The sequence below is a fragment of the Cyprinus carpio genome, chromosome A2 (genome assembly GCF_018340385.1).
Source record: "Cyprinus carpio isolate SPL01 chromosome A2, ASM1834038v1, whole genome shotgun sequence".
NCBI classification, from domain to species: Eukaryota; Metazoa; Chordata; class Actinopteri; order Cypriniformes; family Cyprinidae; genus Cyprinus; species Cyprinus carpio.
Window position 1 is genome coordinate 17,232,951 of NC_056573.1, and position 23,183 is coordinate 17,256,133.

At 37.0% G+C, this 23,183-nt stretch overlaps 1 protein-coding gene, 1 long non-coding RNA gene and 1 pseudogene across 5 annotated transcripts in view; 2 read left to right on the top strand and 1 right to left on the bottom strand.

Moving 5' to 3' along the window:
* Positions 1–8,365, top strand: part of LOC109073816 — a 61,135-nt pseudogene extending 52,770 nt beyond the window's left edge.
* The window catches only part of astn1 (astrotactin 1), a 584,917-nt gene that overhangs the window by 421,198 nt on the left and 140,536 nt on the right, over positions 1–23,183 (top strand). The window lies entirely within an intron of this gene.
* On the bottom strand, positions 8,440–9,979 carry LOC122148727. The gene is made up of 2 exons (XR_006162576.1): positions 9,892–9,979; positions 8,440–8,860 (listed from the first exon to the last, which is right to left on the bottom strand). It is a non-coding gene; the product is annotated as an uncharacterized LOC122148727 (long non-coding RNA).

The following is a 23,183-nucleotide window of genomic DNA, read 5'->3' on the forward strand; positions in this document are numbered from 1 at the left end:
CGTGAAATACGCTTGAATTATAGACAGAGCAGTTAGAGCTGTCTGGGGTGAAAAAAAAAAGCTGCTACATGATGACCCATTACAAAATATAGTTGTTAAAGTCCCCTTTAATCTCTTCAGGTGATCTAAATTTGGTCAGCACTTTCTCGCAAATGTCTGAAATTTTATTTAAGCTTCAGTCCTGGAAATGTAACTTAGTGATGATGAGTGATCTTGACTAGCAAATGAGAAGGTTTCTTTATTTAAATATGAGGCATTTTGGGAAGCCATCTATAACTTTTCCTGGTACTTTAACCCTTACTTACTTCAAGGACACTGTATAACTCACCTTTTTACTTGAATTATATGAATCACACTTTCAAATGAGAGACAGTGTGGTGCTGCTCTGAATAAAGATGAAAATACTAAACACAAAGTCTTCTAGCGTTGTGAGAGGCTGCATCAAATCACTATCCTTTGAAATTTTCCATGTGCCCTCCCGCATACGGTATCTTGTGTTTGTATGGGCTCTGTGCTTCCAGGACCCCTCAGTCTGTCATGGTGACTGAGCTTTCAAAATTCTATTTAAATGATGGCTCGGTAATTATTTTCATCAAAATCCAATTTGATGGGAAAACAATAGAGCCCCTTTTCCTTTTTATCCCTGATGCATAAATCTTATTAAAAAGCTATAATTATATTCATTAAAAATCAGGGGAAAAAATAGCATTTGTGCTCAGCATGGATTTCAAAGCATTGCCTCAATTACAGATAAAAAAGTAAACACTACAAATTATGCCTCTGCAGACATTTATGCATGGATAATATATTTGAATCAAGCATAGCGTTAGTTCTGACAGGTCACGTGAGTCAATAAGCTTGCATCAGCTGACTCTCAGCTGATCCACGCCTACCAACTGGAATATGATGCATATCACGGCATTCCTATGTAAGGTCTATACGATAGTATTCAGCAGCTTTATCACTTACTCAGAAGCAAACTAGATAGCAAATTCCATCTCTATAGAAAGCATACAATCAGGAATTTTGTCAGAGGGGTTTGCTCCCCACGCGGTTTCTCACCAGATTCTAGTTTGTGAACTTAAACACGAATTCGCCATGTTGACTGATGTGAGAGGCGAGATTGGAAGTGATCTGAGCAAGCATTGCTTCTCGCAGTGATATATCATTGACATGGACTCTTTGCCTGCAAATCATCACTGAAGTTGTGCTAATGTGACTGCATCAACAACAGTTTACACAAGATCTGCCTTCTGTCTGTAGGCTTGTTGGCACTGGTGTAGAATACGTGGGAGACATGCCCCCCACCACCCCGCTTTTAATAAAATGTAAATTCACTAATTAGGACAAAGGCATCCAGCTATCGCTGAAGCTAAGCTGAATAAAAATGTAAAGAAAATGAATGCACGATTGCGACAATATATGGTTTGTGTGTGTTTTCAAGTCATCTCCAGATAATAAACTATGCTAGCTAGCATAGCATTTATTACAGTGGCCTATAGAAACTATAAAATATATTTTTTGCCTTATTCTGTGATAAAAAATTTTTTTTTAAATTGTAGTATGTAAACAAACCATAAAACAGCCATTAGGAAAATACAGGAAAAATATTACAAATTTAATTAATTTTCAGTATTAAGGTTATTATTCAAATGCTAAAATGCCATCTGGGTAAGGACAACATGTTTGTTGCTTAATATATTCAGTTGCTGCATTAAAGGGGCATGCTGCTCTTTTCAGCCGCTTATTAAAGAAGAGCACCCCCTTTTGCTGCTTCTCTCCTCCTGTAACAGGCATGCTGCCCCAGCCTCTGCTGTTTTGGAAGAACATGCTCCTCCTTTCAGATTTGCCATCAGTTTGTGTGTTGGGGGGGGGTGTCAACCTATGCATGGATGAGCGGGGAGTTTTTACCCAGAACAGAACCATACCGCCAATCCGAACTGTATGGAAAGTGTCAGTCATTTTGACGATAGTAGTCCTGACAGAAATCAAGCATAGCATTAGTTCTGGCAGGTTACGTGAGTCAAGCTTGCATCAGCTGACTGTCAGCTGATCCACGTCTACCTATAGGAATAAAGACACCTATCACAGAATTCCTGTATATGGTCTATTCAGTATTATTCAGCAGCTTTATTGCTTGCTCAGGAGCAAATTACCCTCCTCCTCATTCATGGCAGGCTGCATGGATGAGCAGGGAGTTTTTACCCAGAACAGAACCATACCGTCAATCTAAACTGTATGCGAAGTGTCAATATTTTGACTATAGCGGTCCTGACAGAACTATATTTAGTGTGGAAGGGAGCTCATTTGAAACTTTTCAGCTCATGAACAGAAAGTAAATACTGTCTGCAGCAGTTGTGCATCGGTTTTGTTTGAAGAGTGTCTTCATGTAACTGCAATAATGAAATCACTTTATGACTGTTATGTTGGAGTAGAAGTTGTGGGTAAATAATCACTAGTATGCCTTCTTACAGTAATAAAAAATTAGAAGGGCTGTGTGTGGCCAGTAGCTCATGTAGCTTCTGCTGTAGCTCTGTAATACCACAGTGTGATTTTAAAAACCAGAGCTGGAAAATAGTCTATTCTGCATAAACTGCGTCACAGATAAGTGCTTCTGTTATTTAGTTTTACCCCAGTGTGACACTCCGCTTGTGTTTGGTAGAAACATAGTCTAACTGTAGATTGTTTATGGCCGTTTATGGTATCACAGCTTATCACAACTTTGGCTTTTCAACTTACTGTAGCTGTTATGTAATGTGAAGCTGTTTTTGTAATGGTGCCAGACTTGTCATACATTTCCAAAAAAAAAAAAATGATTTCTGTAGGATCATGCACCTTTCTTTTTTAGCTACAAACCTTTACAGACCTACATCCCTTACAAACAATGTCTGTTCATCAATCAAACAACCTGGCAGACACAAAATTTGATGCCCTGCTCCATTCAAGCATTCAAAGTAGAGAGAAAGTCTGCATTCCCATGGTGCTTCTCACTTCTGCATGGTCCTTACGCTTTCCTTATAGTTCCTCACTTGGTCATGACACTCAGTTACTCCTGAATGGTTTATTTAAGTAATGGTGCTGGAGTTCAACCATGCAGATAGGACAGTACTATAGAGATATGGTCTTATGGAAGAAGGCACAAAGTCATTCTGAAAAATAATAGACTCCACTAGTCTGTTCAAGGTGATTTCAATGCAGCCTTCCCGAACTGATAAAAAAAAATGCTATTTTCTTTGCAACACATTTGAAAAATTAGTGTGTTCTTTCTCAGAGGACACAGAACTAATGTTATTTATATTTTCAGTTTCTGCTTGAAAATTATGCTATAGTAAGAAGCGTACAGCCTGTTCTTCATTAACCGGTGTGACAAAATTGTTTAAAATGGTTATTTTTCCTCCCCAAACTTTTTTTGTTACTTTCTTAATCATTATTTTGATCTGATATATATATATATATATATACACACACACACACTGATTTTGTTAGGTTAATACTTAAAATAGTGCCAGTGGGATAATAAAAATGTGCTGTGCTGTTAAAGTGCAGTAAAATGATGATAAAAGTGATTTGATTCTATAACAATTTAATTATCATGCCGTGTGATGCCTGGCTGATTTTAATCAAGTAAATACACAGTCTCTTGCTGAGATTGTACTGATTGGGTCACTTAAAAAAAGGTGTGCATGCTGCTATTTAATGAGTTTTTTTTTTTCTACTAATCTCATTACAACAATGGCCACCTTTAAAGATGCTCTTTGGCCATGTCTGGTAATTCAGATCTCTTCCCCTCACCGAAACAGTTCATCACCTTTCTGATTCCTAGGTTCATTATGTGGCATTAAGTCCTGAAGTGAGTTTAAGGGCTTAATTACAGTTCAGAGTTAAGGCACATCCTTAAAGATACTCACAAAATGTATGAAGTTCTATTATCAGGAGTCATCTACGCTATCAAAAAGTGATTGTGTCTTTAGCCAGACAGGACATTTCTCCATTGCACAGTCAGAAAATTTGATTATCTTCAATAAACAGGCTGTTTATCTACAGTCTTTTGCTCCTTATCTTCACAACATATAAGAGTCAGAGAAAGTGAGATGGACCACCAAACAGGAGCAACACTTTTATTTTAAATTATGGGCTCTTATCAGTGTGGACCATATTTGAAGACAACATTTTCACAAGTTAAGGGGCTGGAACACAGGGGTGAGATGGAATGGATGGTAGAACGTGTTTTCTTTTCCCCATTTTTCCATCCAGGCTTGGACAACATTCAGAAGATTGCAGCTCAAGGTCGTTACGAGCTCCGCATTGACATGAAAGATGGCCAGGAGTCTGTATATGCCAACTATGACAGGTTTTCCATTGGAGATTCCAAGAGCCTCTACAAACTGAGGATAGGAGAGTATAATGGCACTGCAGGTGTGGCTGGAGGACATTCGGGCATTCATTTTACACACACTGATAGGGAAATAACTTGTTTTTGATTCATTTAATCATTTAAAACACCCCAGAGATGATCTCTTCAGGGTGGTTTTGAATATTTAAGTCTATTAGTTGTAATTATGTTCTCCTTTTACTTCAGGGGACTCTTTGAACTACCATCAGAGCAGACCTTTCTCTACCAAGGACAAGGACAATGATATCGCTGTCACCAACTGTGCATTGTCCTACAAGGGAGCCTGGTGGTACAAAAACTGTCATCGGGCCAACCTTAACGGCAAATACGGAGAGTCCAGACATAGTCAGGTAAGCCAGGTAGCCTTAAGCACTGGACTAAAATGCCTGATATATCCACATAATTAGCCTAACGGTTCAGTCACATTGATTTCCCATGCAGATTTCACAACAGGTTCAAGTTGGTCGTGCAAATTCACCATGTTGACCCACACAAAGCTGCTTGGTTTGAAAGTGGCTTCTGTGTGGGCTGTGGTTCAAAGATTGCTACACTACTGATGATAGACAACTGACTTTTTTTGCCCCTGAAGTTTTGCTAATGTGACCTTACCACCTTAATACGCTGGTTGTTTCCACCACCTATATAGTATATGGAATTACAAGAAGGCACAAACTGCCTACACATGAAAAATTTCATAGGAACTTATTACCTTGATAACAATCGTAATTCTGCGATTTGAGCTTACATCTACAGGGCCTTCTGCTTTGTGACTCATTGTTTGTGGTTTTGTTTGCAAGGGTAGGTGTTGAAAAGACAGGAAACATGCAAAAGCCTTTCGAAGTTAACTGAGAACAAATAAAGCTTGATATGGTGAGGAATCTCAGGCTAACGGTAAAAAATATTCTGCATCCATCCTTGCTCAATTGCATGGTGTCATGTCCTGTTGTCTCACTGTCTGCTTTCATTTCAGCTTCCTCATAAGTGTTAGGGGGTTGGTGTAGCTTATTATAACTGATAAGGTCATAATTTCCCATCGGTATCTGTGGTATTTATTTTTTTCTTTTCATAAAAGCAGAGGTTAACACTCTGAAAACTAATAAAGATTCATAGAAGAAAAATATTCTTTTGAGAGGTGTTCTTTGTGGAGCACTTCAGTGGCAATAACATTGAATAGCTCAGCAATTTTGTACATAAATTGTACACATGCTTTTGTGCATTTCGATGGATACTGAAATGTACATTATCAACATACTGGCAGCATCTAAAAGCCATTTACTTATGTATAGCTTATATACAAATTGTATAGATCTTTAAGACTTTTCTGGCAAAACTGAAATAAATGGTTTCATTGTACCATTCCATAACAAGACTTTAATTTAATTTATTAAAAAGTCCATAAAATTAACCTATGGATTCAGTAAGGTTGCACAAAACTGAAAAACAGTTACTTGAGTTTAGAGATTACATGTTTTAGGTTTTGGTCAATATGCTCATGCTTGCTTTCATCTTACTCTCACTTTTAAATCTAATCTTTAGAAACACTAATAATTTAATAACATTGTTAAATCTCAAAATTAAATATAGCTTTTAAAACAAGTGATTTTAATTTTTAGTGTTGTATTTTTATGAGTTATCGATTATTAAATGCAAATAATCGTAAACATTTGTATGCTTCTTAAGCTGTATGAACGTAAAAGGGTTTACATTTAAGATGCTAATACAATTTAATATCTGTGTCTATCTATACATATGTGGCCCTCCTTTCTCAAGGACTAGAACCTATGCCAATTTTGCCACTGAATTTTAGACTACGCCACCCCAGAAATAGGCTGGGGACCCACAAGTACATCAAGTACCAAAAACACAGATACTGTACATTGTGGCTGAGAAAGGTATCAAACAATAATGGAAGGTTTCTCACAAATTTATTAAAAAACAGCATACAATAAAATACAGGACTGGTCTCTTTAATATACAAACATAAAAACACATCACTCATATAACATTATACACATGCACACTTTACCAGAACTGGGGGATTCGTCTTGCCCATCCAATACACAGCAACCACACGTGCCACCACAGCGCCAAATCACCCTTTGTGAAAACTGCAAACTGACAGCCACACCACACACGGAGGACTTTGGCTAATACTAGTACCCAAATTCTGAAAGGAAAAAAGAGTACAAAATTTAAGACAACCACACATACACATGCCAAATAATATTCTCAATCATGAAACATATATCTTGAACAATTAAAGAGAAAGAAAAAAAGAGCAAGTCAAATAAAGAGGGCGGCTGATCGACAAAATGCAATCAAAAAAAGATTGACAAAGAAAAAAAAAAAAAAAAGACAAAAGCATTTACACAAAGCATTTACACACAAAGAAACACAACCAAATACTGTCAAACACGTAGCTACTCACCTCTGGTGCCCCTCCTCAAATCCCAGAGTCACTGGATACCTGAAACCATAAACTTTGAATGAGTCACCTCAGGCCGCAACAAACCCCTCTTGCTGAAATGAAATACTCTTCCAACTAGACCCAAAAGCATTCTAATTACAGGCAGAAGGTTGGCTTAAGAGAACAGCTCACGGAAAGAAGCAATCCAAATCCGTGCAGACGTTCCTAAAAATCACAGAATCACAGCATGCCCACAGAATGCCTGCTGCAACACCTTCCAGCCCCCGTATCACTACTAAAATAAAACAATGCTTAAGTTAAAAAGGGAATTATTATCCCATTACCAAAGTATTAAATAAGCATAGCCTACCTGTGAAAGGCAACGTACCCTGCCCAACGCACTTGACAGCACGCAAATTGAACTCTCGTTGAGATCAGCCTTCACTCAATATATCCGTAGTTCTCCTCAGCCACACTTTAAATAAAACAAGTCTCAAATAACACCGCATAACAGACAAAGGCCACATTGTAGCTACCACCAGCAGTTCCTACCTCCTGAATGTGCACCCAAGCACACCAACATTGACGTCACTTCCAGGACCCAACTGCTTAGTTAAGCGTCCATCCCATTTGTTTTTATTTCATCGGAGCATACCATAATATCCGCCCCTCCAAAAAATGGAAGATCACATCACCACACATATGACAATGTATCTGATTAGAACCAGAATATCTTTCTATACCTACAAGTACACATGCTAATGAGATCATAGTTAAACTGTTAAACACAGTAAGACTGTTTGTATATTGACATTATGTGTTTGACTTCGGCAGGGTATAAACTGGTATCACTGGAAAGGCCATGAGTTTTCCATCCCTTTTGTGGAGATGAAGATGAGACCTTTCAACTACCGCAGCATCAGTGGCAAGCGGAGGAGGTCCACCCATTAATCTACCGTCCTACTAGCTGTTTCTATTTTAAACAGGGTGAGGAGGACAGAAGGAGCGATGTAACTTATTTAAATCTTTGAATGACAAAATCCCTTTGACGAATGTCTGATGTAAATTGTAAACCTTGAGGTTCAGTGACTTTCTTATGTGTAATGCTATTTGTTCAGTTCTGGGAGATTGAAGACTAGGTAAGGTTTGGTATTTTTAGCATGTGTGCAGTATGAGGCCTGTGGAAAGAACCTCATCATTAAGTGAAGAAAAGAGATAATTTCTCCCTTTGAGATTAAAGATTTTAGAAGAAAATTAATGCCCGTTAAAATGAGATGCTTATATTTTTATAAATGATGAGAAATGCCTTTAAAAAAGTAACTGAATGATTTTTGGTCAGTTTTGATTCATGTTCATGTGACCCATTACAGTGTTATATTTTTCATTTACTGCCCCCTGAAGCCAACAATATTTGTTTAATTGTTTGTATTTTCATCTCATATTTAAACTTACATTAACAGTTGGCCATTGTACTGTTTCAGCATTGTAACAGATGAAATTGCAAATGCAGGGTTGTCTGGAAAAGATGAGACAAAAACACAAAATGTTGTTATTATTATTATTGAAACCTCCAAACCAAAGAATTATTTAGTATCTGAGTTCAAAACAGATTGATCTGAAAAAAGGAATAATCGCATGCTTTTCAGTCATATAATGTGCCCCATGTTTGATTTTATTTCATTTTAAATTTGACAATTTTGTGCAAGGCTGATTAGTAATACTTTAACATCATCTCACATCAGAGTTTTTTTTTTTTTTTTTTTGTCTTTTTTTTTCTTTAGGTATTAACTGGACTATGAGCACTGATATGTACATATGAAAAACTAAATGGAGAATTTTAACATAGTTATGTGTCACACTCCATGCTTTTAGTGTTTTTGTTCCTGTAGACTTAAATAATGGTGTCCATTGGTGTCTTGGTAAATCCTCTAGATTAATAGCAATTCATAAGTGAGTGCAGAATTGCAGTCTATGTTTTACACTGCAGTAGTACATGCAGATTGAAGACCATCCGAAGGGTTATTTTCATAGATCTTCTGTTCCTTTCATCCATAGTCATTCTGAAATGAAGTTGTGGACAGACACCAGTCAGGCTTGAGCTTTCAAAACTTGATGTAATAGGTCACAAAAGCAATGCAATTCAGTGCAACTTAGAGCTTTCTTCTTTTACCTTTTTGCACCTGACAAGAATATATTATTTTGTTCTGTAGTTTGACGTGGCTTCAGTGTATTTTGTACAGTGATTGAAAGGTTTGTGAAGGAGTACAACCATGTCATATTTTTCTAAACCTTCCTCATGCAATGTAACTCTTACCTCAGCAAGATAATTTTTTTCTACTAGCATTTTACTCTCTCTCTCTCTCATTTGTGAATTAGAGTGGGTTAATTGTCTAATTAACTCCTGGCATCACTGAAGTTGTTGTTGAAATATGTTGTTTTCTGTGTATTTGTTGATAATACTGAAACAGTAAAATATTACATGTTGGTTTATTTTCAACAATTTAATGCATAATACAGATATTCTGAAATTCAGTTAAAACACTTTAAAGATTTACATTGTATTTCTGCATTTCAGCTTAAGGCAAAACCTTTAGTGAAACCTGTTTGCTGTTTTTAGGAAAACTTTGAAGAATCCTTTGGGTGTCAGTAACATTAAAATGTTATGTTTACCACAAAAATAATAGTAAGTTGTCCCAAATACCAAAATCATGGCAAAGTCTTAAATAGATTAAGTCAAATTTAAAATTCCAATTTTTCTTCTTTATTATATCTGTATGCTCTACCCTATTTGTGTAAGGCTCTATTTGTGTAAGGCCGTAGATAAATATTCTTCAGTTCTCTGGTGTTCTGCTTCTTCTCTCACAAACACCTGTTTCACATAGTCGCAAATCTCCTAATGAGCCTTTTTTGATAGACGGCACTATGATGTCTTCAAAGAGTTTCTACTACTTTTCCTTTGGTTCTATTTTTTCATTTCTTTTTGAGGGGTAAGATTAGAGAGTGTAGCAACAGCTGGGATGGGAACTAGAAACCAAGTAAATTCTTAATCAGCTCAAGCTAATTGCATTTAACTCTGAAAAAAAATACTTACATTTTGCTTGCTTCTGTAGAGAACATGGGTGGAAATATGTGTTCCTCCTTGTGTTTTCTAACCGTTTCCGTCAGAAAACTAATTGTTTTGTGGGTTCACAACAAAGCAGTCCTTCTGTAGTTAATTCTGAAAGAGAAAATAGAGACTTTAGTGTTTTGTTGACTGACTGAGACAGCTTCTCAACAGAGAGACAGCAGATTTTCCTTCATTATTCATTGACTCAGCATATGGTGGGGATACTTAAGTCCCCTTCATTCTGACATGCCTCCCATCCACCAAACCACTTATGGCTCAACATTCACCATGGGAACACACGTTACACGCAACACTTGGAACTCTAACTCTGTGGTATGCAGGAAACTAGGTCATTTTACCACTCTCATATACATTTTTTAATTTCATTATGATATTGTAAAAATCCCCCTACATTTTGTACCTAAGAGGATGTTGTAGAGCGTGTAATGTGTAATACTTTTACTGCTTGTTCCCTTTACCTCTATGGCTCTTGGGAAATGTGTTTAGCATGAACACTAATGAAGCAGGTAACGTGTGTAAAAGAACGGTCTTTGAGACATTGTCCCCCTAACTCGCTAACCACATTGTCAGACAAACTTGGATATTATTGTAACAGATCAAATTAGTCTCTAGTTTAACTTAAAATGTGCTGTAAAGTTCCTTTTTTAATACATTTTCTACACCTTAATAAAAATATTCAAATAAAAAAATCAAATTTGAATGTGAATTGATTTATTTATTTAAGCCCCCCAAACCTATTTGCAAGTTATGTTGCTGAATAAAAGCTTGATGATTGATGAAACAGTTTTTATTAACATATATCCCCGTAATATTAACGGGATTATACGACCCATGCCCCTTGAATGTTATCCTTCTGCATTTTTGGACGTTCAGTTGTTTGTATCATTCCACTTGTCTGTGTTTGGACTTCAGACAAACTGTGTTTTTACCCTGCATTCCATTCAGAAGAGCTCATCCTTGTGCCCTAATCCCTTCAAAAGGTTTACCCTCCGGAATGAGAGCTTCGAAGGGATGAAAGGGTTCAAAAATTTATTTTATTTTATGATTTTTTGGAACGCACTATCTGCGTCACCTTATTGAGACGATCAAGATGGAGGCGCCTTCATCACACATTTTGTACACTGGTTGACCCCCAATTTTCTTTTACGTTAAATATAATCTATATTGTGTATGTAATGTAATATTTATTGGTAATATATAGTTGGTCTATTTTCTTTGAAACAATTCTGAATTGACTGATATAAAGGTACTGTAGTGTGAAGTATTTTTTGTTTACCAAATCTAACTCGTATAAATATAACAGCAGTATAGAAAAATAGTATTGCATACATTTAGCACGGTGAAGTCGAACCTCTGTGACTCCAAAACAACTTAGTCTAAAGTGCCATCAGTTGTATCCCTTGAATGATCAGTTTTGAGCACTTCAGTTGAAAATGACCCTTCAATATGGGGGCCATGATTGTTTTCACTCCAAAGTGCCCTTTTGGAGGGTGGTATATTCTGCTTGGAACACACCGTTAGTCTGTGCATTTCTGCTGGGGCTATTTCCAGGATTTTCTATGGTGCCCGAGAGAGTTTCAACACGACTGCAACTTAAGAAAACACATACAAATAAGAAAAGCCACCAGCAAATTAAGATAACAACTGCAATGAGTTTGACAAACACAGGCACTGCAAAAACTTAAAAACACAAACAAAAAAATAACAAGAAAACGCACTGCAAAAGCTCACAACACAACAATACAGAAACGCCATGCAAAATAGGCTACTCTCACCGAAAACCAGAATACAGATGACACGTCACACACAACCAAATACTAAAATGCGCTGCAAATACGAACCAACGTGACCAAAATACAGAAAAGCATTGCAATAGCACAGACCACAACGAAAAGAAAATGATATTTCAAGTTGGGACCCCAACAACCCATATGAAAATTAACCTGTATGATTATCTAGTAAAAGTGTAGTAATGATACTTTTTTGGCATTGACTATTACCATTTTTTACCATTTATGTAATCACACACAATATGGGTTTAAACTATGAGGCGCCGCGTAGGATTTAAATCACACTTCCGCTGTATTAATACCTGTATAAAACACGTTGGCATATACACCTATCACATTACTCACATATACATGCACATACTACGAACGGTCCAATATACATATATGAAATACACATGCAGCCCTAATATGAAAATCGATACCAGCTACATATAATGTATAACAATGCATGCATACTCACTTGTGAATAACTTGCGTATACATATAAAGCTTGACGCGTGCCATACGCCAAAAAGACACTCCGCGAATATATGTATAAGTCTCTGATCCATGCATATACACCCTACACACCTATCGCGCATACAGTATAAACTCCTCTGCATACAAATCACAACTGCACATACTCGCATTACTCATATAAACTTTGATCCATGCATATACACCTATTAAACACTCGCCCCATATATGTAACGTCGATGCGCCATACACAATCCATAAAACACTTCTTTGCCTTACATAAAAAATAACATTTACTAACGTATACAGTTCAATTAAAAGACACATACTTTATTTGTGTTCATATATATATACAGAGTGATTTCATTGTGTAGATGCGTGAACACCAGTTTAAACGGAAGGCATTTCAGTGTAAACGGAAGGCATTTCAGTGGGAAGGCATTTCAGTGTAAAGCAGGCATTTCAGTGTAAAAGGAAGTCGTTGAAGCGGGAACGGAAGTACCTGTCTATATGGGTCTTATATACCGGCATTTGCAATCATGGACGGGCATCGTGGGTACAACTGAAGCAATTAGCATTTTGCGAAATATTTCTTTTCTGTGCCCCACTATTATAAGATCAATTACCAATTCAGTTGAATCAGAATGTGTTGCCTGCTCAACTGCAGTCAGAAACACAACCCAGAGCAGTGGGCAGCCAGTTATGCCTGCGGCGCCGGGGAGCAGTTGGGGTTTCGGTGCCTTGCTCAGGGTACCTCAGGTCGTGGTTTGAAGGGGAGAGAGCGCTGACATTCACTCCTCTCTACCTACAACCCTGCCGGCCCGAGACTTGAATATCACACCTAGTTTGGATTCTAAATACCATTAGGGCCACAACCTCCCTCATAAGTTTACCATAACCCTTTGCAGAAGTGCAAATATTAGATAGTGAAAAAAAATTTGCTGGGATCATGAAAATATATTTGCATTTTTTTTTTTTTTTTTTATTTAGTTATAGTGATTTTAGAGTTAGCTGCCAAGTTACATATACGCTACAAGACAAAATTAATAACTGAATTTATAAAAATGACCCCATTCAAAAGTTTACTGTTAATAAACCTTCATAAATAAACCCTACCAAACCTTAACTATCATACAAAACAGTAAAACATTTAACAATACCTATAACATTCTTAAAAAAAATATATAGTGTTTTACTTTAAAATCATTACGGTGGCGCTTTTTTCTATGATTTCTATCCCATGTTTTGTCAAATTCCAAACGCATTTACGATGTCTGTCCACTCTCATGCAAGTGCTGGTTTTTTCTTTTGCTTTCACTACTACATTATCGTCCAGGAGAGGTCAACGTATAACATCCTTATGAAAGCCGAACGAGGGGTATTGTGTGTCCTTGGCCTGTAAAAACAAAATACAGCTTAACAAAAAGCAAACTTTTTAATTAATCACATTTAAACTTTCTTGACATTCCCCCCCTCCCTAATTCTGAAACAGGGTAAACTCACTATTGAAAACTGGGACTTAGTTGGGAAAACATTTTCTATTTTTTAACTATCGAGGCCAGGACATTTTACTCTCTCTGTGTGTGTGGTAATTTGCATAGCGTTGGGATGCATTTCATGAAGATTGCATAGAAGTTAACATTCGCACCTTTTTCTAGATTAGAGATGCCAATTAAATGCTGCATGTGGGCTTATTTATGGTCGCTTGAACTCAAACGGCGGGATGATGTTGGGCATCGTTTGCGTGTTTTTCTAATAGCGGGCGAGAGAACGAACTTTCGCAAATGCAATTGCTTCAGTTTTGTACAACGAACGATCCCTATCCATGCTTGCAAAATGCGGTATTATAGACCTGTTGTCTCTTCCGATTCACGCTTTAACGACTTCCTTTACACTGAAATGCCTTCCGTTTACAAACTGAAATGCCTTCCTTTTAACACTGAAATGCCTGTCCGTTTAAAAACTGAAAAGGTTTCACGACACATCTACATACGAAATCACTTTGCAATATACTCAATGAACAAAAAATAACGCATGTGTCTTTCTTATCTTGAAACTGTATACGTTAGTAAATGTTATTTTTTATGTATGCGCAGAGTGTTTTTATGGATGTGTACTGCGCGCATCGAGGTTAATTTATGTGCGAGTGTTTAATAGGTGTATACGCACGGATCAGTTTATATGTATATGCGAGTATGTGCAGTTGTGTGGTATGCAGTCGAGTTTATATGTATGCGCGAGTGTGTGTAGGTGGATATGCATGGATCGAGCTTATACATATATGCGAGTGTCTTTTGGTGTATGCAGCACCGTCAGTCAGTTTATATGTGTAGAACGCAAGGTTATTCACAAGTGTTATGCCAGTCATGCATTGTTGACATTATATGTATTGGTATCGATTTCATATTTAGTGTGCATGTGTATTTCATATATGTATTGTGTGACGTCCCCGTAGTATGCATGTATATGTGAGTAGATGTAGAGGTGTATATGCACGTGTTTTATACATGTATTCATAAGCGAAGTTTGATTTAAATCCTACGCGGCGCCTCATATTAAACTATAGAATAATTTGTGATTACCATGGTTTAACTGTAGTAACCATGTTTTGTTTTGTTTTGTTTTGTTTTGTTTGTTTCATCGTAAAACCATAGTTAATTTTCTTAAGGGAAGTTGTGAAAGTTAGCTAGCTTACATAATTGTGTATTTCGTCAGCTATAGTTAGAATCATATTAGAGAAAAAAAAAGCTAAGGAATCATATCGATCAGGTTGTTTAAAATAAACTAAATCTCACCTTTCAGAGCAGACATTGATAAGCTTGTGGTTCGCTTAAACATTTCCGATGTGGTCTGTGCGTATTTGCAGTGCGTTTCTGTATTTTGATGTGTTGTGAGTATTTGCAGCATGTGTGTTGTCAAACTAATGAAGATGTTTTTTTTTTTAATTTGCTGGTGTTTTTTCTATTTGCATCTGTATTTATTTCAGGGTTTTTTTTTTTTTTTTTTTGCAGTGCATTGAGCTCTCTCGGTCACCGTAATTTTCACTTTCTGCAATTTACATTGATATACTAGCCAGTGGGTAAAACAACAAGTTTTATGAGTCCATTAAATTCATTCAATCAAGCAATTCGTCTAAAACACTGGTTTCAAGTCATGAACAACTGTGCGTTTGCAGGACCCTCTAACGTTTCTACTTTGAATTTGTTTGGAACTATTTAAGTGACTTGGGCATACATCGAAATGTAAGTTAGCCGGTACTTATTGTTTTTTTTGAACGTAGTTTAAAAGAGTTTTAAGAATGCAAGAGTCTTATACCTTTACCTTAGGGTATGCTGTAGGGTTTTATTACCCGAATCTTATCCAACATGTCCGTTCGTTGTGGCCATCTGACGGTGAACACTGGACTTTATTAATAAATTATGGTATATTAAAAAAAAAAAAACTGCACCAGGTTCACCTCCTTTTGCACCATTTATTGACGTCGCAGTTGTTTTTCTCAAGGGGGGGGGGGGTGAAAAAACAAAGCTTCAGACGCACAGATATAAATTCTTTAGAGCTTTCGTTAGTCGAACATAACAGCACTATTGACTGTTTTTTACTGTAATAACTACGCGATGTTGGTCTAATAATGCACAGCTAATGAATAAAACTGTATAGCCTGGTGCGCCTGCCCCGAGGTCGAGGCAAATTGCAACATCACTTAATATTAGTCAAGTGTGTTGCAAGGGGGCTGTAGTGGGGTTTGGCGGGCCCCAGGTGTAGGTTTGTACCGTGTGGTCCCTGTTTTGAAATTGTGTAATTCATAAATAATAAATAGAAAAAAGATACAAATTAGCAATGTTTAGTTTTGTCAAGTTTTGTAGATCTCGCAGGTAAACTCTGAAAAAATGCTGTATTTTTTAAACCCACTATTGGGTCAAATATGGACAACCCACTTGGGGGGAAGAGATGGCAGGTGTGATAAAATTTTAAGTTTAAAAATCTTACTCATTGGTTGGGTTAATCCATATTTGATACCAAAGTGGGCGTTGAAACCAAAAACGACACAGCTTTGGTAGAGTGTACAGAAACCGAATGAAGGTACAGGAGAATTATTGAAATGTACTAGTTGCATAGCTCTTTAACTGTGTAAAATTAAATATTAGATTCATTTTTGGTTACTAACTACAAGTAATTCACTAAAAGTAGAGTGGCGGAGTGATTTACACTCTCTTGGTCATTTTTTTTAGCTGTAACAGTTACGGACCCCGGACGCAGCTTGGTAAAATTAGGATGACGGTCACCTTAAGAGAAACTGCATCCAATTTAATGATACACATCCAATTTCTTTCTCAACTGTTTACGTGCACTTAAGACATAACTGACAGGCAGTCGGTTTGAAATCGACGGGTGGCTCTCCAACAAGCTGTGGGCCCCTATAATTGTCACCAACCTTTCAACCCCACGTAGCGGATGGTCCTTAGTGTGTTTGAGTGCGTCAATGGATAGGTTTTGCATTAATAGAGAAAACTGTGATTAAACTGACTTGCGAACTCCCCAAATCTCATATATACAGTATCTACCGTATATTAGGGGTGTAATGGTTCAAGTTACTCAACGGTTGGTTTGTATTCATGGTGTCTGAGTCATGGCTTCGTATGGTTCGGTAATGTTTAGGGGAAATAAAAAAGGACTAATTACAAATTAAAACATAAAATAATATATAGTACCAGGTAACAGAACCAAAAAACACAACCAAGCAAATATTCAAATAACACAAACAGTGCTTTTAAGATTTTTTAGGTTGGTCCTAAACATTTTTAGCTCTACAGAAATTGAATAAAGTAATCAAAGGTAAAATAACATTGCATATTTGGAAAGGAAAGGAATGTGAAGTGGTGGACAAGTATGGTGTGTCCATATATTGGAAAATTTGGGTGCTCTGCATTTAACTTTAACCATCCAAGTTGCACACACACAGCAGTGAGTAGTGAACAAACATGCACACACACGCATCGTGAATACATATCTGGAGCAGTGGGCAGCCAATGCTGCTGCGCTCAGGGAGCAGTTGAGGGTTTTTGGTCCCTGCTCAAGGTCTCACCTCAGTCCGTGGTATTTGAAGGTGGAGAGAGTGCTGGCTATTCACTCCCCCCACCCACAATCCCTGCCGGACCTGAGACTCGAACCCGTTATGCCTATCAACACCCAGGTGATGACGGCATAAATAACTGGTCATATTCCAGCATATGCCCCTTCATTGAACAAGTGACAGGTTTGTCTAAGGTTTTTTTTTTTTTTTTCTCTTTCATTCGCTTTTGTAGTAATATATTGGGAAGCAGCCAGAATGCGTATCCATCAACAGAAACATACATAAGCCCAAACGTTTTATGTGTTGTTCTTTGTAACAACACATAGTACCGATGTCATTTTTAAGTTTAAACGCGGTGCTTTGTTTGCAAGTGCGTGCTGAACCGCTGGGTGGACTGAATTCTACAGTTTGATTTTTTACAGGGAGAACCATAACACCTCTAATCAAAAACAAAAAAAAAAAAAAAAATTATCAATCTATATATATAATATACTAATATAAGATATATATAAATATCCTGATAACGTGTATATTGTATATATATATATGTGTGTGTGTGTTTGTGTGTGTGTGTGTGTGTGTGTGTGTGTGTGTGTAGTGTAGGTTATATGAGTAAACCCAATGATCTAAGAAATGGTTATGGCCCATTTGGAAATTTATATACGGTTTATTTGTCCATTTGTGCCACTCTCACCATTTGGTGCGTCATACATTCACAGCCATAGACACACCTCTTGCTAGCTGTTAATTATAATAAAATCTAAAAATACATAAGAAATCCTTCCTGTACAACAACATTCTGTTCACCCATTACAAGCTGTAATAACCCCTCTTATCTACTTGAGGCGGGGGGTTGTGACAGCAAGTCTTGAACTGACTTGCTAGGGCAATGAATTAAAGTCGAAGTAATGATTTGTGCCCTTTACAATGCGTCCTGAGGCTGGTAGGACGGATACGAGTATTAAAGCTACGCCGCAGGTATTCGCAGAGCACACTTAAAGTAGCCTGATAATGCACTGTTATGGCCTGATCACCAACCGAAAGTGTGGGAACCCACTGGCCTCAGAATCCTCTCACTCTATTTATCGGAGCTCTAGCGTCCCTGTATGCACACATGTCTCCATTGTGAGTCTGATGTAAGCAGGCAAAAATACACCACTTCCCCAAAATCTTCACAAGTCACCTGAACGCATCCGTGTTCTTAGTGAACTAAATCACATCCTGACACCAGGAATAAGAGGCTGAGCGGCTGCCCTGTAGGAGACTCACTAATGGCAGCACACACACAGTGGGCTAAATCAGAAACCACAATTCAAAACTTGAAACAGCTTCACACAGAACCAGTGGAGGTACAATCTATGGCACATGCACATGTTGTGGAGGAACACTGGCAATTGACGTACATCTGCAGTGTAATCGGAAACCCATGCATTGCAGATGATCCATATACAGAAGAATGAATATTTTGCTAATAAAGAAGTGGTGTGTCCCTTTATTTGGAGTATCTTGTGTCCTAAGCTGGACAGGTCAGTGGAACTGAGAAAATGAAACAAATGGATGGTATATGCTTTTACAGAATGCTGGTCATTTTCCAGTTTTTAATTTGCCTGTAAGAAGGACATGACTTATTACTACTATTAGTATTATTATGTGGGTTGATTAATATATGAATATTATTATTACTTCCTGTCTTTAACGATTTATTTCAGCATAAGATTATTTATATCCAGCTGTAGGCTGCACGGGCTCATTTAGGCTGCCAAGATAAATGAGGAACTAACTAAAATAATAAGCCCATCTTCATCTTTATCGGGGTATTAGTCATTGTTTTGAATTGTTTTGCTTGTAGAAAACGTGTAATACCGAAGGCGCATGTAGTCATGTAAACACAAAGACAATACAGTTTAGTATTGGCACCTCATTTTGTGATATGCATGACATATTGTTTGACAATATATGGCTGGGATTTCTAGGGCACGCTTCAGATTGATGTTATTAAATTAGGTTTCCAAACAAAGGAAATTTTAGTACAAAAGCTGCCTGTTCTGAGTTCCTACAGCACGGTTGGAATTTATGCTCTCAGGCAACACTCCAACCTTCTTGTGTTGAGCAACATGGTCACAACATAAACGTGCAAACACCACAAGAAGTGCCCTTTAGGGCTGGAAACCCCATCAATAAGTATAGGCCTGAGGCCTTTTATGGGGAGGCATTATTTTGCAACAGTTTTGTCCCTTTTTGCCTCAGTATGGTCCAGGCTGAAACCAATCCTTGTGTAGATCATTCTATTTCAAAGCTTTCTGGTTGTCAGATGGAAATGATTCAATACTCTTGACATATGTAACATTAAAAGATTGGAAACCAGAACTTAAAAAATTATACTGAACTTCATATGACCGTCTTACAAAACCCCTTAAAATGTGTTCTTCCGAAAAAAACTAAACAAAAAATGAAGCTGGTCATTTTCGTTACAGTTCTCAAATGCAGAATAGACATGCACATTCAGCCATGATCTCTTTCTTTCTCAAGCTACGTGCATTATGTATTTTTGAGAAAATTTAGGCTGATATCTGAACCAGTCAACACTACTGACATAAAGTTCATAATGTTTTACGATACCTAACAACGTCATGTACTACTTGTGTAACAAGACTGCCTGCCCTATTAATCTAAATAAAAAATCTGAGATTCAATTAGACGATGCAAACTGAAACTGATGAAACCAAAAATGAAAACTGTTATATCATTTATTCAAACCTCAAGTCAGTCCAAACCTGTATGAAGTTCCTCCTTCTGCTGCCCACAAGAAGTAACAATCTTGAAGAATCCTGACAACCAAGAGTGTTTTGGTTCCCATGCGTCATAAAATGGTAACTGCAAACTGTTTAGTTAAAACTGTTCTCTCAACCTATTTTCTATCCTTATTCTTAACATTCCATTAAATCAAAATAATATAACACTGCTCAAACTGACCAGTGCTCCCTACACGTCTCAAAAGGAATTAATTGTTATTTAAATTTGAAAGTTGAAATATTTAAGTTGAATAGTATTAAGTAAAAATTAAGTAGTTATTTAAGAAAATATATGCCTTTTTATTTGTTTATTTATGATGTTGTTGTTCACTTTTTTTCATGGGTCTTGTAACCCTCATTCTGTTAAATGAAAGTATAATAAAGCAAACAAGCAACCACCCCTTACTTGCCAATTCAATTGCTAATCAGATCCACCGGAAATGAAGCAAAACCCCAGTGACAGCTTATAATAAAACACACCATTGTTACATAAACTAATTTAAGAAAATGATGAGAATAATTTCTTCCATGAAAGTAGTATAGTGTGGGTTAGCCTAAACTATGTAGGCTGTTGAAATTATGGGTGAGGTGCAGTTCTGTGTATTTTGACATTTATTCTAATTTTAAACATGGGCTAATTCAATTAAAATTTACACTCTGTTTTATCATTCTCTTTGTAAAAGCACACTTTCTACACATTAGTCTTACACCTCTCATACTGATCGATATCATAAGTGTGACAGGGGAGGAATGGGTGGGGTGAGTGTGGACAAACAGGGAAGCTCAATGTCAAGATTCAACACAAAATCCCCCATGTTATTGTAACCTTGCATCTTCTCTAAAATGGGGTAGGTCCCTGGTTTTGAGAAATATGTCCCTATCAAAAGTCTAGTAATGAAATGTACAAATCCTACACACAGCAAAGTTTTACCGCAAACCTGGTTTGAAATGAAACGGTATACAAATATATATATATATGGATATATACATATATGAAAAAGTTTAATTACTCTGTGAATTACCCAATTTTTCAGTAGGTAGTGTGAGTACGGAGGTAGTAGGTCCATTATGGCAGAGCACAGAGCATTCAACTGTTTCTCGCTCTTGTTTTCATAGCATGTTCTGATACCTTTCATTAGAATGACTCATGAGCGCAGTTGTGACTGGTTAGAATGGCCTGGGCTATATTTTGATTCAGAAAGAATGCTTTAATTTTTTCATTAAGGGTCTACCCATAACCCCAACCCCTTAATGTTTCCAAAGCACACTCTGCGCCTTTGGGATGTCCAGATTGCTGCTACTGAAGGATCCATCAGAGGACTAACGTCGACAAGAAAGATGATGGAAAGGCTGGTAGGAGAGAGATAATTTGAGTCTGCCTTCCTTGGATTAGAAGCAGTCTTGCTCTCTCCGAAAGCTCTTTAAAAAGTTGGGTGTGGATAACCACGGTAGGATGAGTCTTAAAGTCATTTCACACACCACCCAAAAATAATAAATTAGCTTGTGTGTTACTCACCCTCAAGGCATCCTAGGTAGTATACCTTCTTTCTTTCTTTCAGACGAATCTAGTTTCCACAGAACTCCGACTGGATTTGTCTGAAAGAAGAAAGTCATATATACGTAGGATGCTTGAGGGTAGTAAAACGCAGTCTAAGTTTCAATTTTTGGGTGAACTAACTCTTTAAACGCAAGCGTGTGGAGCCACAAGAATGATGAGTCCAGGATCACATTATCAGTACACAATAACCGTCTGGTCAAAAAGGTTTTACAGCTTTTACAATCAAACATTTTAAATCTAGACAATGCTTTTCTTGGTTTTTTAATTAACCAAGCAAGCCAGACAGTCAAGATTGTTAAGTAGTGTTCGAAACTTCCCACGTTTTCACTTGGTTGACCAAGAGAACTTTCACGTGCCCGAAATAAATGTTCATTTTCCCCCCGCTCATTTCTCATTTTTTCCATGCTTGATAGATTAATACTGAGTCCCCTTTGTGCTGTTTTACTGTGTGTGTGTGGGGGGGGGGTTTAGGGGCATCATGCAATTATTATTTTTGAGGAGCACAAGTGAATAGGGGGGATGGAATATCATGAAATATCTCGATTTTCAAATATGTGTAGTTAGTGCATTCATTTGCACCTTTATAGATCATGTTTAGTTGGTCGATGGGCAAAGTAGACTAATGTTAGTGCACACCCGTCTTTTATTACTTAAGTAGCCTACCAGATATGGGTGTCATGCCATAAAATATTTTTAATACGAATACTTTGTATTTATCACGTGAATTTAATAAAAACATTTTGAGTTAACACTTTTATTGTAAGACAGAAAAGAACATTTATATCATCAAAGATTGACTTCAGTCTAGCCAGAGGTCAAGCACTCTCAAAAACTCCCATTAAAATTACTGTAGCTGTTTACACTGTGAAATGCATTTCTTACTTACATCGTACGCACATCTGCACTTTGTTGTTTCCGATGAGAGGAGTGGTTTCTCTCAGAGAGCAGAATTCAGTCAGCGACGTGCGCAGTGACACAAAACTCGGTGTTTCGGCGATGACTCATCTGAACGCATCTGATTGGCCATTTACATCCATAAGCTCCAGCAGAATCGTGTGTGATTGGTTATACTGTGCAGCGCAGTTAAATAAAGCCTCAGCGCCAGCCAGCAAACGCATATTTTGAAATTAGCATTAAACAGTAATATACACAATAATAACTGTGTAAAATTTGTTTTTTCTTTTTTTCTTTATTTAACTTTTCCAGCAAGGATGCAGTAAATTGATCAAGCTGCCAGTAAAGCCATTTTCTAAAGCCAAAAGTTATCTGTATTATATGTATCTGCATTTAGCAGATGTTTTTATCCAAAGCAATTTTCAAAGGAGGAACAAAACAAATCATCAAAGAGGCAAAAATACTTGTAATATAAAATGGCAGTTTTTTAGGCAACTATGTTAAGAAGCAAGCTTTTTTTTTTTTTTATTCATAGATTATTTATTAATAATTATATATGTAGACTTATTTGTAGAGACCTAAATTTATAATGATTTAGGTAATGGGATGCTTGCCTTTAAGTTAATTTTATGCATCTTGGTTACTTTCCATTAATGGTTAGTTTAATTTTTATTATTATTTTATTTATTTTTATT